General features: G+C 36.9%; 1 pseudogene; it reads right to left on the bottom strand.

Annotated features, from left to right (window-relative positions):
• LOC119056309 (C-1-tetrahydrofolate synthase, cytoplasmic-like) overlaps positions 1–14,153 on the bottom strand; it is a 153,624-nt pseudogene extending 139,471 nt beyond the window's left edge.
• Between the last annotated feature and the right edge of the window lie 1,803 nt (positions 14,154–15,956).

The raw sequence follows: 15,956 nt of genomic DNA, 5'->3' as shown, positions 1-15,956 counted from the left end.
TCATCACAGAATTGGTATTTAAAGCCACGGGACTGAAATAATTCCCCTAGGACATAAATATTGTTAGAAATGAGAAGAAATCCAAGACAGATTTTTGAGGTACTTCTTCATGCAAGGTGGAAAAATGATGGGGATCTGGTTAATTGAAAAGGGAACACCCAGTGAGTTAGGAAGACAATGAAAAGAAGATGGTATTTGTTCTGAAAGCCAGAAGGAAAATGCCACGGATAGCTTATGCAAGATGGAGAGTGAGAATTAACCATTGAACTTGGGGATGTGGAGGACACTGGTGACCTTGACAAAGATGATGGCAAGAGATGATGTGCCTATACCTGATTGCCATAACAGAGCTCACAGAAATGGGACAGGAGGAGGCAGCTGAGTGGAGGCTGGGTGGGTCTGCTGAAAAGGATAGTGTTGGAGAGGCAGGCACAACATTGTCTATTCCCATTTACTATGCAGCTTTTACTTAGTCAGACCTTTCACATATATCACAAGGAAAGCATTCACATTATTAGCGCTCTACATGAGAAGAATGACCTCAAGCAGACCCAAAGGAGGCTGTAGGAAGTTATCAGGTTTTTAACTTTAAAAAATATTATAAGATGAACTCTGAGCAGTTCCCAGGGGATAATGCCCATTCCACACATTTTCTATTTCCAGCAAGACAGAGACCAGAGATTGTTGTCTCCTTCTTTGGCAAGTTCTGCTAAATTGAAGGCTTTAGGTGGCTGCACTGGGGAACAACTGTTTGTTTTGTGATTTATTGTAAACTTTGATTTGGAGTCAAGATATAGTTGTTTATTTCCACCTAGAAGAGTACTCCTGGACTGTCAAAATTCTATTTCCCATGCTAAACTTCCTATAGTTGCAATATCACCACACATTAATCTAACTCAGAAGATGCTCAGAAAATAGTAAAAGAAGTAATGTTAAAAACCCTTTGACTTTTTGTTCTTGCCACTAACAGAACAGACCAAGAGCAGACAGTGTTTTTAAAAGCACCAGTTGGCTGGATTGAGATACTATTAATTTAATTCAGGTACTAAATTAGATAAAATATTTAAACATATAACATGCCTCATAACCAACAATGGCCAGAATGTTCAGCTAGTTGGTTTTTAATTTTTTTAAGTTCCTTGGTTTTTACAATGAAAAATATTTAATTCCACCAGCTAGAAACTCATTTGTAAGATATGTATCAGTTATCTGATACATAAGTAAGTAAGACTGAATGGGTTCCCCATCTCCCCTCTCAGCCAGTTGCCAAAATTAGTCATTTTATTAGAGAACTCTTCACAGTGCTTCTAGTTGACCTTTTTTTCCCAGGGATAGGACTGTAATGTTGTTATAAATGGGTTAAGGCCAAGGCTCTGGATTCAGACTGCCCAAGCTCAAATCCCAACTTTGCTTCAGACTAGCTGTGTGACTTTAACCAAGATACTTAACTTCTTCATGCTTCAATATTTCTTCTTTTACAAGGAACTAATAATAGCAACAAGATAATGCTCTGTGCAAAATTTTATCTTTCTGATTTTCAGTGCATGCACATGGATGTTTGTTACTTCTTATGCATAAGTTATTTGTAGGAAGTTTACCCTTAACCCAAGGAGAATAAAAAACTAGGAAGCATACAATGTAGATTCTGGTAGTAGCTCTTCAGCTAATAATCATGACCTTGTGTCAGTCTTTCTGCCCCTAGTTTGCTGGAGAGTGTTTGTTATGCCCTATGTTTTTTTCTCTTTCAGAAATGCCACACTAAGTTGTTGCTAAAGTTCATATCTGGAAGCAGAGTTAAAATAAAACTTTAAGTAGTGTGACTGAACCTGATATTACATGCAATTATAAGAATAATGTCAGTGCCAAAAATAACTTACTCCATCTTTGAAAGACTATTCTAAAACCCAAATTTTGATCAGTTTAGTAAATCAGCTTTCCCAATGTACATATTTAACAAAACCCATTCTAATGCCCAACTTATCACAATGCATCAACTAGAAATTATATTTTATGTTAAAATAAAAATGAGCAATTAAAATAAGGTTTTGTCAGCCTGTACTCCTTTTATTATAAGGGTAAATGCATACTTTCCTGACAGTTTGTATGTATATAAAGTAGTTCAAAGAGCTTACATCCATTTTGGATCTCTTAAACTTAGAGTACCCCAAGGTGAGGACCATTTGCATGTAAAACCCTGAGTCAGTGCTGATAAAGCAATAATAGGCTGGTCCACAATAGTTTAAGCAATAGTGATATTACTTATCATTTACAATTGTCCACTAGGGACTTCAGAAATAACGTCAAAGCAATTAACTAATGACCTGCCTTTGATTATATCTCCAGCTTTGAAAGCAAAAAGGTTATAGTTCATATGTCAAGCATATTGAGAGAGTGACACAGCTGGGTGGCCAGCTCCCTTCCTGAATAGAACACTGAACTCTTACCTGCTCAATCTCCCTTCAGAGTGCACTTTCAGAAGATGGTAATCTTTATAGCCTTTTACCATTTTTATAACATCTTTTTTCATTTTAATTAAAACGATTGCTCAATATAGAAAATTTGGAAACCACAGAACAGCACACAGGCAAAAACACATTATCTGTAATCTCATCATCCTCCCCAAAGTTACTTTTAATATTTTAAGTTTATCTTTCCAACTTTTTACACATCAATGTATAACATTTTACTCAAAACTTAACAAAATTTTAATACTGTACCTGCACTTTTCACAGCATGTTATGAGTATGTTTTTATGACAGTAGATATGTTATAGGTACATAGTTTATTTAATTCCTTTCTGTAGGGCATTTGGATGGTTCCAATGTTTTCATGACTATAAATAAAACTAGGATACTATTATTTCATTAATTTATTAACAACTATTGATAAGCATTCTTTCATATAAAAGATCTCTTCCCACTTATATCTTACATTGATAGGACAAAATTTTAGAATGGAATTAACATCAGTGACATATGTATGTTTCTGAAGCATATTGCATATATTCTCCCCAAAACCATTATTTTAATTTTTATTCTCTCTGAAGGTGTATATGAGAGTGTGACCCTCAACCTAAGGTTTGGCAATATTAATAATATTTCAAACACTGACATATGACAAAAATCATCTCATAGGATTTTCACTTGCATTTCTTTGATTATTAATGAAGTTGCATATTGTTCACATGGTAAATGGTGATTTGTATCTCTTATCGAATTGCTATATGTAACCTTTGATCATTTTTCTACCAAGATATTAACCTTTTCCTTATTGATTTCCTGATTGATTTTCTCATTGACTTATTTTATTGTCATTTTATTATAACCACTTTTATGAGCTAGGACAAGTGAAGCTAACTCATTCTTTGTAAAGATGGTGCTAAAATATGTCTTATGCATATGCACAAAATGGACACTTTCACATGAATTGAATCCTCCCATGCATGATGGATTTACAATACACTTCTCTTTACTTTTTCTTGCCTCCTTCCCACTCCTCCCCATACCCATCCACATCTTCACCAGCACAATCCATAATAACCTATGCTAACAACCTAGTATACTTGTATGTCTTTTTTATTTTTCTCCATGTTTCATAATTATGTGTTGACATATATAGATGCAAAAATATATATGACATTTTTCATTTATTGTTTCATAAAAGTGAGATCATATTAAACATTTTCTGCATCTTGTTTTACTCACTCAAGTAAATCTCATAAAACTCCTGCCAAGGTAATTGGTATAATTCTAATTCATTCTTTTAATAGCTACATAAGTTTCCCTGAAGTGGGTAAACTGTAGTTTATTCAGCCATTTCCCTATTCCTGACATGTACTTTGGTTCATATATAGAATTTCCCTATATAGAATTTCCCCATATCTGCACTGACAGTGACCATAGGGGAGTGGGGAGATATTGGGGGTCATCAAGGAACATGTTTAAAGGATCCACAATGGGGGGTGTGGAGGATTGAATGTGGGAAATTGTGGTGGGTAGGGCAGAGGACAGTAATGGGGAGGTAATGCGGGCAACTGTAATCAAGCAACAATAAAAAATAAAAATTATAAGAAAGAAAGAATTTCCCCATACCTGCATTAGCAATAGGTATTATAGCTCTTTTCAGTTTATATGTCTGAAGAGTAGAAACATAGCCCTGACCACTTATAAATCTAAATGACATATTGAACATTTGGATTTCACTTCTCTGAATTACAGATTTTTCCTTGGTCTGTTATTTTCATTGTTTATGTTAATTTGTATAATTTGTGTATACTATCAATTTTAATACTTTTTAGTTGTATTGCAAATAATTTTTTCCAGAACTCATATATGTCTAAGCATTTTGTTTGTGGTATTATTTTAAAATTTCCAATCCATAACAGACCAATGTTTCATATAATACAGAATCACACACTCAGATGTCATGGCAACATCTGTATTAGTTTATAAGTGCTTATTCTCAGTTTCTGTACATGCCATGACACAAGTTGGTAACTAAATGTGGATCACCACTGTGCCACTGGCCATACTGTGAGTAACAGCGGTTTATTCCATTTTTTTTGTAATCTAAACATTTCACTTTTGTGTAGGAAAAATATTGTCTTTTATAGTTTTTAGACTTTCGATCTTGCTTAGGAAGTTAGTTTAAGATTTCTTTGTAAGAATTCTATTGCTAAGCTTATCCCATTTAAATTTTTACTTTATGATGATTTTATCAAATTTTATTTTATTCTTACTTTTTCAACTGGGTTTTTTATAGTGTGGGGTAGGGTCCCAATGCGATTTTTTTTTTAAATGTGCCACCACATTATCTTTGTCATTGTGGAAGATATGGGCTGGCTCATTCAGCAGTCACTTCCTCTCCCATCTTGTTCGCCCTCCTGTAACATAGATGCAGACTCTGGAAGGCTAAAGTCTTACCGTCTCAGGAAAGCTGTACCACAGCTCCACATAGGACATTCATACCACCAAGCAGACACCCCCAAGTGAGTCCTGGAGCTGAGAGGGCTACAGAATAAGTGGTTGCACACAGGGTCCTCATTGTCCAGGAGGCACAATAGCATAGATATTTTATTCCACTGAGGTGAAAGGTTTCTCAAGCTCTCTATTATAAATGCAAACTAGTAATAACAAAAGTGGTACTTCTGCTTGATAAGTCTCAGGTATGATCAGAACTCCTTTCTGGCTGCATGACATCCAACCATTGTTCTTTCATCTCCCCAGATACTGATGAAAGAAAGTTGCAAAATAACCCTGATAATGGATGGCTGTAGATGGAATGTCCTCAAGAAAAAAATGATATATTATTTGACTGTTTTTTATGTGAAAATTTATGTTGAAAAACATTGAATCAAACTTTAGAAAATGTTGGAATATAATCATAGCCTCAAGGAAAACTTCATGAATAAAAAGACAATATTAATAATAATATGCAAAACAAAAGTGTATATAGGCAACAAAATATAGTAATACCAAAATACCCAGCTTAAAACAACAATATTAATATGGTTATATAACAACCAATTAACTGATAACTAATTTAATCTATAACAGTTAATACCCTGAATATGGACTTAACATCTTTACTGAGGTATTATTTATGTGCAATTAATGTCATACATTTAAATTGTATGATTCGATGAAATTTTAACAAATAATTATACCCAGAAACTACTTGCACAATAAAAATGTAGAATTTTGAATACATGTGCCCCTATGTTGATAGCAGTATTATTTACAACAGCCAAGATTTGGAAGCAGGCCAAGTGCCCATCAGTAGATGAGTGGAGAAACATGCTATGGTACATTTACATAATAGAATACTATGCAACTGTAAAAAGGAAGAAGGCCATACCTTTTGCAACAGCATGAATGGACCCGGACAGCACTATGTTAAGTGAAGTAAGCCAGTCAGAGAAAGACAAGTACGATGTGATTTCACTCATATGTGAAATCTAATGAACAAAACAAATTAACAAACAATATAGAAACAATCATAGATAGAAAACATACTGATAGTTGTCAGAGGGAAGGGGTGTTGGGAGGCTGGCTGGTAACAGTGAAGGGATTAAGAAAAAAATTATACACACAGACAACAGTATGGTGACTGCCAGAGAGAAAGGGAGTGGAGGGGGAGGTAGAAGATGGTATGAGGGTATAAATGGTGATGGAAGGAGATTTGACTTGGGGTGGTGAGCACACAATATAATACACAGATGATGTCTTATAGAATGGTATCCCTGAAACCTATATAATCTTATTAATCAATGTTACTCCAATAAATTCAATTTAAAAATGTGTACAATTTTGACATTATCACCAAAAGACTCCTTAGAATCCTTTGCAGTTCATTCCTCTATCTGTTCCCAAAACTAGGCAATAGTTTATCTGTTTTTGTCACTATAGAATTTTACAAAAATGGAATCCTATAGTATCCATTTTCTCACTTTTCACAATTTCTGTTACCCACAATGATCTGCATATATATGTAGTAAATGGAAAATTACAGAAATAAACAATTCATAAGTTTGAAATTGAGAACCATTCTGAGTAATATCACAAAATCTCATGCTACCATGCTCTATCCCATCCAGGATGTGAGCCGTTCCCTTGCTCGAGGTATCCACACCACATATACAAAGCCCATTAGTCACTAAGTAGCCATCAACAACTGTCACAGTGTCACCCTTATGTTATTTAGCGATGGCCCCAAAGAGCAAGTGTAGTGAAGCTGGCAATTCAGATATGCAGGAGGGAAACCCTGAAGTGCCTCTTTTAAGTGGCAAAGTTCATACATACAGGAAATAAGCATAGTCGGTATAGAGTTCAGCTCTATCTGTGGTTTCAGGCATCCACTGAGGGTCTTGCCATGTGACTTATCCTCCACGGATGAGGCAGGACTACTGGGTGTGCTCTTTCAACTCAGCCATTCCACTCTGAGGAACCTAAAAAAAATGAAAACATATACCCCCAAAAAGCTTTTCATACAATGTTCTTAGTACTTCTATTCACAATGATTTTTAAAAAACTGAAAACATCCACCAGCAGAAGAATAGATAAATAAATTGTGAATGTCCATATAATAAAATACTATTTAGCAGTACTAACAATAACAGCAAATTGTGATCAAATCAATTTACCAAATGGTCTTATCTATTTCTTTTATTCCAAAATGAAAAATGAGAATCTAATTAAGTTTCTGGCCCACCTTTGTCCAGTTTATGGAGGTTTAAGTTAAATTTCACCATGAAAAAGCAATCAAATATATCCACAAATTACAATATTCTACAAAATAATGGGCTTTTTTGCCCTGGGGCTGGACATTCTCTACATGAAAGAATTGGGTTTCTTACAAAGCTTGTTGTGTTTTCTAAGTGTGTAATAATTTTACCAGCAAAAGTATTATTATTTTTTAAATTTTATAAAATTTATTTTATTGCTTTTCTTATTAAATCACCGAAACATCATAAATAATTTTGAACAACAATAAGGTCGAGACCAAGCATCCCTGCTGAGTTCCTAATTTTAATTAAAATAGTTTACTTTTCTCTATTGCAGTGTGATTCCTGATTTTAATTGAGATAATAATTATTTTTCTATTTAATTAAAATACCTTGTATTACTTTAATTAATTTTAATTAATTTAATATGAAAATTAATTAAAATAGTTTGTAATATTTGCTGTTGATTTGGGGGACAAAGGCTGTATTCTATTTATTGAATCTGAGTTCCTTTTTTAATCAGTATCTTACTTGGAGTTTTGTTATAAATAGATCTTAAATGTCTTTCAGAAGCTATTGATATGTTCAATGTTATTTTTCTTTTTAATCTGTTCATTTAGTATAGTATTTTGATGAATTGCCTAACACAGACTCTGGAATCAACTTTAATTGATCATCCTTTTGATATGTTGCAAGGTCCCATTTCATAGTATATATATTTAAAATTTTTTGTATTCATTAGTGCGGTTAGTTAAAGTTTCTTTCTTGTGGTACATTTTCAAGTTTTTTAAAAAAGATTTTATTTATTTATCTCTAGAGGGGAAGGGAAGGAGAGAGGGAGAGAAACATCAATGTATGGTTGCCTCTCATGTGTCCCCTGCTGGGAACTGACCTGCAACCAAGGCATGTGCCCTGACTGGGAATCGAACCGGGATCCTCTGGTTTGCAGGCCCGGGCTCAATCCACTGAGCTACACCAGCCAGGGCTTAAGTTTTTATATTATATGTATTCTGGCTACATGCAATGAATTGAGGTTTCTCCTGTTTTTCATGATCTGGAATTAACTGTTGGTACAGTTACCACTTTTTAAAGGCATATTTACTTATTTTTAATAGTTTATTTTTATTGTATTTTTTCATAACCATTCAATTACCTCTTCTCTAAAAATGTTGGCTGGAACTCATCTGGGTCTCAATGCCTGTTCCAATGGTGCTTCTTTAATCACTTTTCCAATGTCATTTATTTCAAATTGGCCAACTCAAATTTTCTACCTCTTGAGTCAAATTTAGTAAATTATATTTTATTATGAAACCATTTTTCAAGGATTTCAAATATATCACCATAGGGGTCAGATGTAGAAATTGTTATGAACCTTTCTGTTTCTTCTGTATCTGTGATATCTCTTTTCTTATTTCTAATCGTATGTGTTTTTTACTTCCTTTTATAATCAGTTTCAAAATGAGTTGACTTATTTTGTTGGTCTTTTCAGACATTCATCTTTTGACTTTGTTTCTCTTTCAGTGTGTATTTGTTGAACCAGTGAATAGTAGTCATCAGCCAAGAGCTTGATGTCAGTGATCATCTGGGAGAAAGCGTATTGAGTGAGAAAGGTGAAGAGGTCTCTACAGAACACCTGTATCTGAGGGTTGGACTGGCAAAAAATCCACAAAGATTTCAAAGAAGCAATCTGATAAGTAGGAGGAAAATCAGGAAAGGACAACATCACTGAAGTCAAGATAAAAGTGCTGCAAGACGGAGAACTTTGTCAACAGCTCCAAATGTTTCCCAGTGAGGCTTTCTTGCCTAAGGACTTAGAACTGTCCATTAACATTACCTGCAAATAGTTTGTGGATGGACCTTGCAAGAGCAGGTTTATGGAGTATTAAAAGAAAAAAACAGAGTTCAGTGAGTATAAGAGTTTGAGGGGGGACCCCCCAAAACAGAATTTATTTATAAAAAATTGTGTATTTATTCTTACATGTTTAAACTTCTGCCACTTTCATAGTATTCTCTGCTGGATGCAATATACCTATTGAGATGTTGTTTTTCCATGGTTCAAAACAGTTTTTGAATTTGTTAATTTTGATGCCTTTTAGTGCATCTGCCATTTTTCGTTTCACCTAATTTTACAGTTTTAAATAGTTGGACATTTTCAGATTTTTTTGTTAACCAGATTGACATACACTAGTGGATAAACTTAAAGCCTCTCTTTAATAAATCAGAAGTTGGTTCCCTTTACATTCCTTTGAAAATTCTTGCAACTTTTAATAGCAGTGGTATTATGATCACTTAGAGTCTGAAACAAAATATGTCCAGAATCTCAAACTCTTGATCTTATTTTTCCTTATCTTTTTTAGATAGCCACCAATAATTTTTCAGTATGATTTAAACTTTCCAGTAGAAACAAGACATATTTAAGCATGTGCTGACACTTTATCTCACCCACTATTTCAGGACAAAAGCTGAAATTTCATGAGTGCCAGTGGGAGGCGTATTCTTTCCCTAGCACATGTCAACATGTCTTTCACTTAGGAAAAAATTGGAAAGTAAGATGTGAGATAGATAGATGGATAGATGGATAGATAGATAGATAGATAGATGATAGATAGATAGAATGATAGATAATCTTCATCCCAGCTCTTTCCTGTACCCCCCATTTTGGGGGGTATATAAATTTGCTCTGTAATTTAGATAATATTATTATTATTATAGTCATACTTAATTGTAGAAACCACTTGTAGTTCTTTGATCCAGTCAATAAATATCTACAAACTATTGTCCAATTTAGTTTTCCTTTAAACAAAAAGTTACTTTCTTTTTTTGTATAAAGAATAAAATATTTAATAAAATGGTATTGATTTAAAGTTCCAGCTATTCAGTAAGACTTAGGTAAATTAATGGACTATAGAGTTTAAGTGGACATGAGCCTTAGAGACCATCTAATCAACTATGTACACACTTACCATTTTCCTTTAATAATGAACAGCCACTGCTCTGGCTCCCACCACCACAAGACACACCCTCTGTTCAGCTCCCTAGTCTGCCACTGCTTATTCTGAGGAATAAAAGAAATAAATGTAGGATGGATAGCAAAGAGCTCATTACTCTTTTCCTTTTAACAGTTTCTATTCTGTCCTCAGAATAGCGTTTCCATGTACTGGTTCTGCTAAGATCTTCAGAAAACTATCCCCAAATACTCTGTTGTATAAATCCTGTCCATCAGTGTTCTTGATAGAATATTACACCTATTGTGGTAAATTCTTCTGGCTTTAAATTGACTTCTCATTTATGTGTCATCTAGACTTCTCCAAAAACAATACTGTTGTGGGTTTATTCTTGGTGTCCTATTTATAGTAAGAACCTTTTCTTCACTGGCTCTTAGTATTGCCTAAAAGTTCAATTTCTTTAGATCTTTGCTATTCAAAGTAGACCAGCAGCATTAGCATCTCCTGGGAGCTTCTTAGATGGAGAAGTTTAGTTCCCACCCCAGACCTGTCACAGAATCAGAGTAACATTTTAGCAAAATCTGCAGGTATTCACTATAGTGAAAGAAGCACTTCTTTTTTTCTGCCAGAACTTCTCCATTTAGTACAGGAATGTCCAGTGAAAGCTCACACATATGGCACATCATCTACCACATTGTACCTACCATGCCTTTCTCTCCTGCCCTGAAAGATCTTTTTGGTGATGAATGCAGCCAAGTTTCCCAATGTCTGCAATGGTCCTTGCAGATACCTTGCTACCACGCCCTTCACCTACTGGCCAGACACCTGCTGATGGACAACACTCCTTCCATCTCACCACCCCAGTGCATCGTTTCTGCTCATGCAAGCAGTTTAGGGCCTTAAGACTCCATGGCTTGTTAGCCATGTGAACATCAAAGCAGCTCTGCATTCCCAGCCCAAGAAGGAAAGGAAGGCTTCTCACCCCATTTGTTATATAAATAGGTTAAGGAATGCTGTTGCACACCAATGTCTTACAGTTTTTAGAGGAAATATCTTTGACATTTTATTTGCATCCCACTTTCTGCCTAGGATTGAGACATGAAGCCAAGTGCAGCTGAGGAGCTGTAGTGGGAAGTCATGGGCCAAGTGAAAAACAATAGAACTCATTCACTCATTCATTAACTTATTCATTAATTTATTCATTTAAAAGAGATATTTGTCTAATGCCCATTGAGGCACTGTGGTAGACCCTGGGGTTACACCTTCTTCTGTCCTAGTGAGGCTCTGTCCTTGGGTCAAACTTATGCCCCCGGCACATTCTCTTCTACAGACCCAAAAGTTCCAGGTGATAGAGTCAAAGGAGAATAAACCAGACATCTTAGTTGTTTAAGCAGAATCTCAAAAAAATCTATCTATCTATCTATCTATCTATCTATCTATCATTTACTCACCCACCCATCCATCTCATAGTATCTTTTATTAGATTCTAAGTTCCCTCAGAACAGGGGTCATATGTTCCTCAACCAGCCACACTGCAGCACTGATTCTACATTAGAATCACCAGAAACACCTCCATTAGGGGTACCTGAAATGCAAATTTCTACACTGAACCCCAAATTTTCTGATTCTGAATCTGAGGAGAACACAGTGCACTCAAAGATTCATCCTGGGGCATTTGAGACATTTGATTAAAAATGGAGATTCATTGGTGACTCAGAGGCACAGTGGAGTCATAGAGGCTTTTATACCTGCATTAGCTTATACATTGGACATCTAAAAACATGTTATTGTGAATAAGGATTATTTTATACCTTAAATGAAAAATTGAATGGTAATTGTTCCAAAGCACCCAGCACAAAAATACTGTGTGGGATGAGATAAGAAATGAGGAGAAATCACAAAATCTTTAGGGAAAATAAAGCATGGAAGCAAGCTGAAGTTGGGACAAGGTATACATAGAATTAAGTGAGGAACCAAGAGTCCATTTGTGTGGTCCTGCAGGGTCGGTGTCCAAGCACGTTAGCCAAGTAGCAAGCTTGGAATGGTTTGGAAGCCTGTAATAAATGGCCCAAACACAGCTGCAAAGACCAGGTTAGGTTCACACCGAATGCCTCTGAGGGGCTTAATCCTGGCCCTGTGACATGCCTCTGTTGCTCTGAAAAATTTCTGCTTGATCCTTGTCAAAACCCTGTCTGAGCTGAGAACAAAAGCACAAAATGAAACCCATAAACTGGTGTCTTCCCTGCCCTAAGTCTTATTTCCTCATCCTTAAAGCAAAGGAGGAGGGCCAAGTGTCTCCCACACCCCTGCCAGGGCAGCGTTCTGAAGCTGTGGGAAAGGGGCCAGTGCATCCTGGAACCTGAGCACCCAGCATCCAGTGTAGATTTAGGTGCAATTCACTTCCTAGTTCACCTAAATTAGAATAATAAGTAATGACTGGTCAGTTTCCTTTGTAGAAATAGAGCATCAAGGATGAAGCAATATCTGTGGTCCTGCCCATATGTGCTTCTTTTAGGAGACAAGTAACTGCCTTCAAATAAATGGGGTGGGGAGTGGATTCCTTGCATCCCATGAAAAGGCATCCTGTCCATGGTGGTGGAATGGAGAAAAGGGCAGGAGTCACGGCCAGTTCTGGACAGTCTCTGAGAGGAGGAGACAGTGCTGCAGAGGGAGCTACTCCCTTCTAGACACAGCTGTGGGAGGGGCAGCCAGGGATCTGATGAGCAGCCTCAGCGCACTTGGAGAAACCGTTTTACTAATGCATCCCAGGGGCCAGCACTGGATTCCAGAGCAACTTTATAAGGAGCTACTATAAGGTAATGAATAGGTTTTTATCAAATGTTCCAGATCTTACAGAAACAAGTATTGAAATAACCCCTTTTGCAAATGCTCTCTGCCCCTCAGAGCCTATGATGGGTCTTAATTCTCTGAGTGATATTGAATATTTGAGACTTGGAAGCAGACAATAGGAGCAAAGGAAAATGAATCAGGTAAGCACCCAAGCGCAGTGTTTGGGGTCATAAAAAAGTGATGTTTCTCCACCTGGCAGGTGACTTAGTTAGTTCAGGCATAATTCTGTACACCAAAAAGGTTTCAGGTTTGATTTCCCATCAGGGCAAATGCCTGGGTCATGGATTTGATCACCTGTCAGGGTGTGCATGAGAAGAAACTGATCGATGTTTCTTTTTCACATTGATCTCTCTCTCTCTGTCTCTCTCTTCCCTTCCCTCCCTCTCTTTCCCTCTGTGAAATCAATAAACATATCCTCAGGTGAGGGTTTAAAAATGTAATGAGGATGTATCACTTTCACAATTCAAAAACATCAGACTTACTTCCTTTCATGACTCAAATTTGTCTTGAAAATAATTTGCCAAGATAAATATAAAGATGGCTGGTAACATTCATATGCGTTCACCCATGGTGATGCTACTGTGGGAAATAACCCTCACTACAAATGCTGGCATTCATTCTAAAAGGTCTTTGTAGAGTTCTGAAATGAACACTCTGTTCAGAGATTTGCATGACCACCCAGAAACCCCCCAGCTCCAAATCCTCGGCGGTGCCTCAACCAGAGGTCCTGGCATGATCCTAATGCTGGGGACAACTCTAGGGACTGAAAGAAACCAGGGCTTTTTCCAGGATACACTTGGAGCAGAAAAATGGATATTCCTGTCCAGAAAAAGGCATAGACCATGCCAACAACCTTCTACCTAGTGCCTCTGGTCCCGTCTTGCCTCCCCTGCATACCATCCCACATTGCCATCAGAGCTAGCTCACTAATCATCATGTTGTACCCTTGACTTACAGGTGCACAATTTGTAATGTTCTACTTACCTCTCCAGGACACAATGTAAATCCAGTGCATGGCACACAAAATCCTTGGAGCTTTCCTGTACAATCAGGTCACTGGCCCCTTTCACACTGCACACTGCAGCTATCCAAACTGGCTGCAGTTTCTCTGCAACCATATACTCTTTCTTAGCCATGCTGCTATGTGCAGTGCTTGTGGCCTCCACCCCAGGGGCAAAGTATCTTCTCTTTACTGGTCCCTTGGATGTCAGAGGTGGGAGGAAGGGATGACTTCTGTGTCAGGATCAATTTGGAGGCAGTCCCAGTATGTAGAAGCCATTGAATAAACTTTGTCCTGGTCTTGGTCTTGTTTCTGCCTGAACACCATCACATAATGGCTGTTGTTCTACCAATTATTTCCACATGGAGCCTCTGAGCTGACAAGTTTTGGTAACATTTTATATCCAGGAAGATCCCTATAGATAATTCACCAGGATAGTGAATTGGGTCAGTTTACCATGCTCATGGATCTTAAGACCAGCTGTATGTTCAAATCAGCTGTGAATTGTTTTTAATGTAAAGCCAGTGACATTAGAACTCCTGAAACTTAGCCTGAACATCATTACATCAAAGCTCCAATGGACATTCTAATGTGCCGTCATGTCGATGACCACTGTACTGTTTTCTCAGTTTCCTCCTGCTCTGGATCTTTTGCTCACTTTTTATTGTCCTAACATATTTTATTTTGGGGGTAGACTAGTTTACTTATCATGATTATCTAGTGGAAATGGAACAAATGTTTTAACCAGGGTTGCACTATAGTTGGGATTCTAGGCTCTAGAAACACCATTTTGTCATATTCAGTACAGCACAGTATCTGGTTTCTCTCCAGCTGGTTGGTTTATCCCCTTTGGAAGAAACTGGGTCTGACTCAATAGAGACTATGATTAGACAGGCAGAAACTAGGCAGGACTCAACAAGGTTAGGCTACTAGTCTAATGGAGTGGTTACTTAGAGTGGTTGAAAAAAACACAGATCCAAGGTGGAGGTGAAAAGACCTATGTTAGAGAGGATTCTAGAGAGGTAGGGTAACCATATTAAATCAAAATGATGGGAGAAAGGGAGAGACAGAGACAGTGAGAGAATAGGTCAAAAAACAAGAAGAGAAAGCAGGTTGATAGTTGCCTCAGCTGGGTGTTGAGAGATAAGAATTGACTGGTAAAGTGACTCAAGAGAACTTTTTAGGATCATGAAAATATTGTCTTGATTGGAGTGATAGTATGCAGGTATATTCATTTGTCAAAACTCACCCAACTCTTATGGCATGTCAATGATTTTCCATTTGCCAATAAATTTTATACTTTTTTGTTGATTCTTTTTTTAATGTTGTTCAAGTACAATTGTCTCTATTCCACACCCCCACCCATCCCCACCTCCCATCCTCGATCCTACCCCCTTTGGCTTTGTCCATGTGTCCTTCATACATGTTCCTTGATAACTGTTCCCCTTCTTTCCCCCATTATCCCCTTCCCCACCTCCTCTGGTCACTGTCAGTTTGTTCATTATTTTCAATGTCTCTGGTTATATTTTGTTTATTTGTTTGTTTTGTTGATTAGGTTCCACTTAAAGGTGAGATCATATGGTATTTGTCTTTCACCACCTGGCTTATTTCACTTAGCATAATGCTCTACAGTTCCATCCATGTTGTTGCAAAAGATAGGAGCTTCTTCTTTCTTTCTGCTGCATAGTATTCCATTGTGTAAAGGTACCGTAGTTTTTGATCCACTCATTTACTGATGGCACTTAGGTTACTTCCAACACTTGGCTATTGTAAATTGCGCTGCTATTAACATTGGGGTGCATAGGTTTTTTTGACTTGGTGTTTTAGGATTCTTAGGTATAATCCCAGAAGTGGAATGGCTGGGTCAAAAGGCAATTCCATTTTTTATTTTCTGAGGGAAGTCCATACTGCTTCTCACAGTGGCTGCACCAGTCTGCAT

Source organism: Artibeus jamaicensis, unplaced genomic scaffold (genome assembly GCF_021234435.1).
Source record: "Artibeus jamaicensis isolate MK-2021 breed Jamaican fruit bat unplaced genomic scaffold, CSHL_Jam_final contig_781, whole genome shotgun sequence".
NCBI classification, from domain to species: domain Eukaryota; kingdom Metazoa; phylum Chordata; class Mammalia; order Chiroptera; family Phyllostomidae; genus Artibeus; species Artibeus jamaicensis.
Note: the sequence above shows the minus strand (reverse complement) of the source record. Positions and strands in the feature narration are given on the sequence as shown.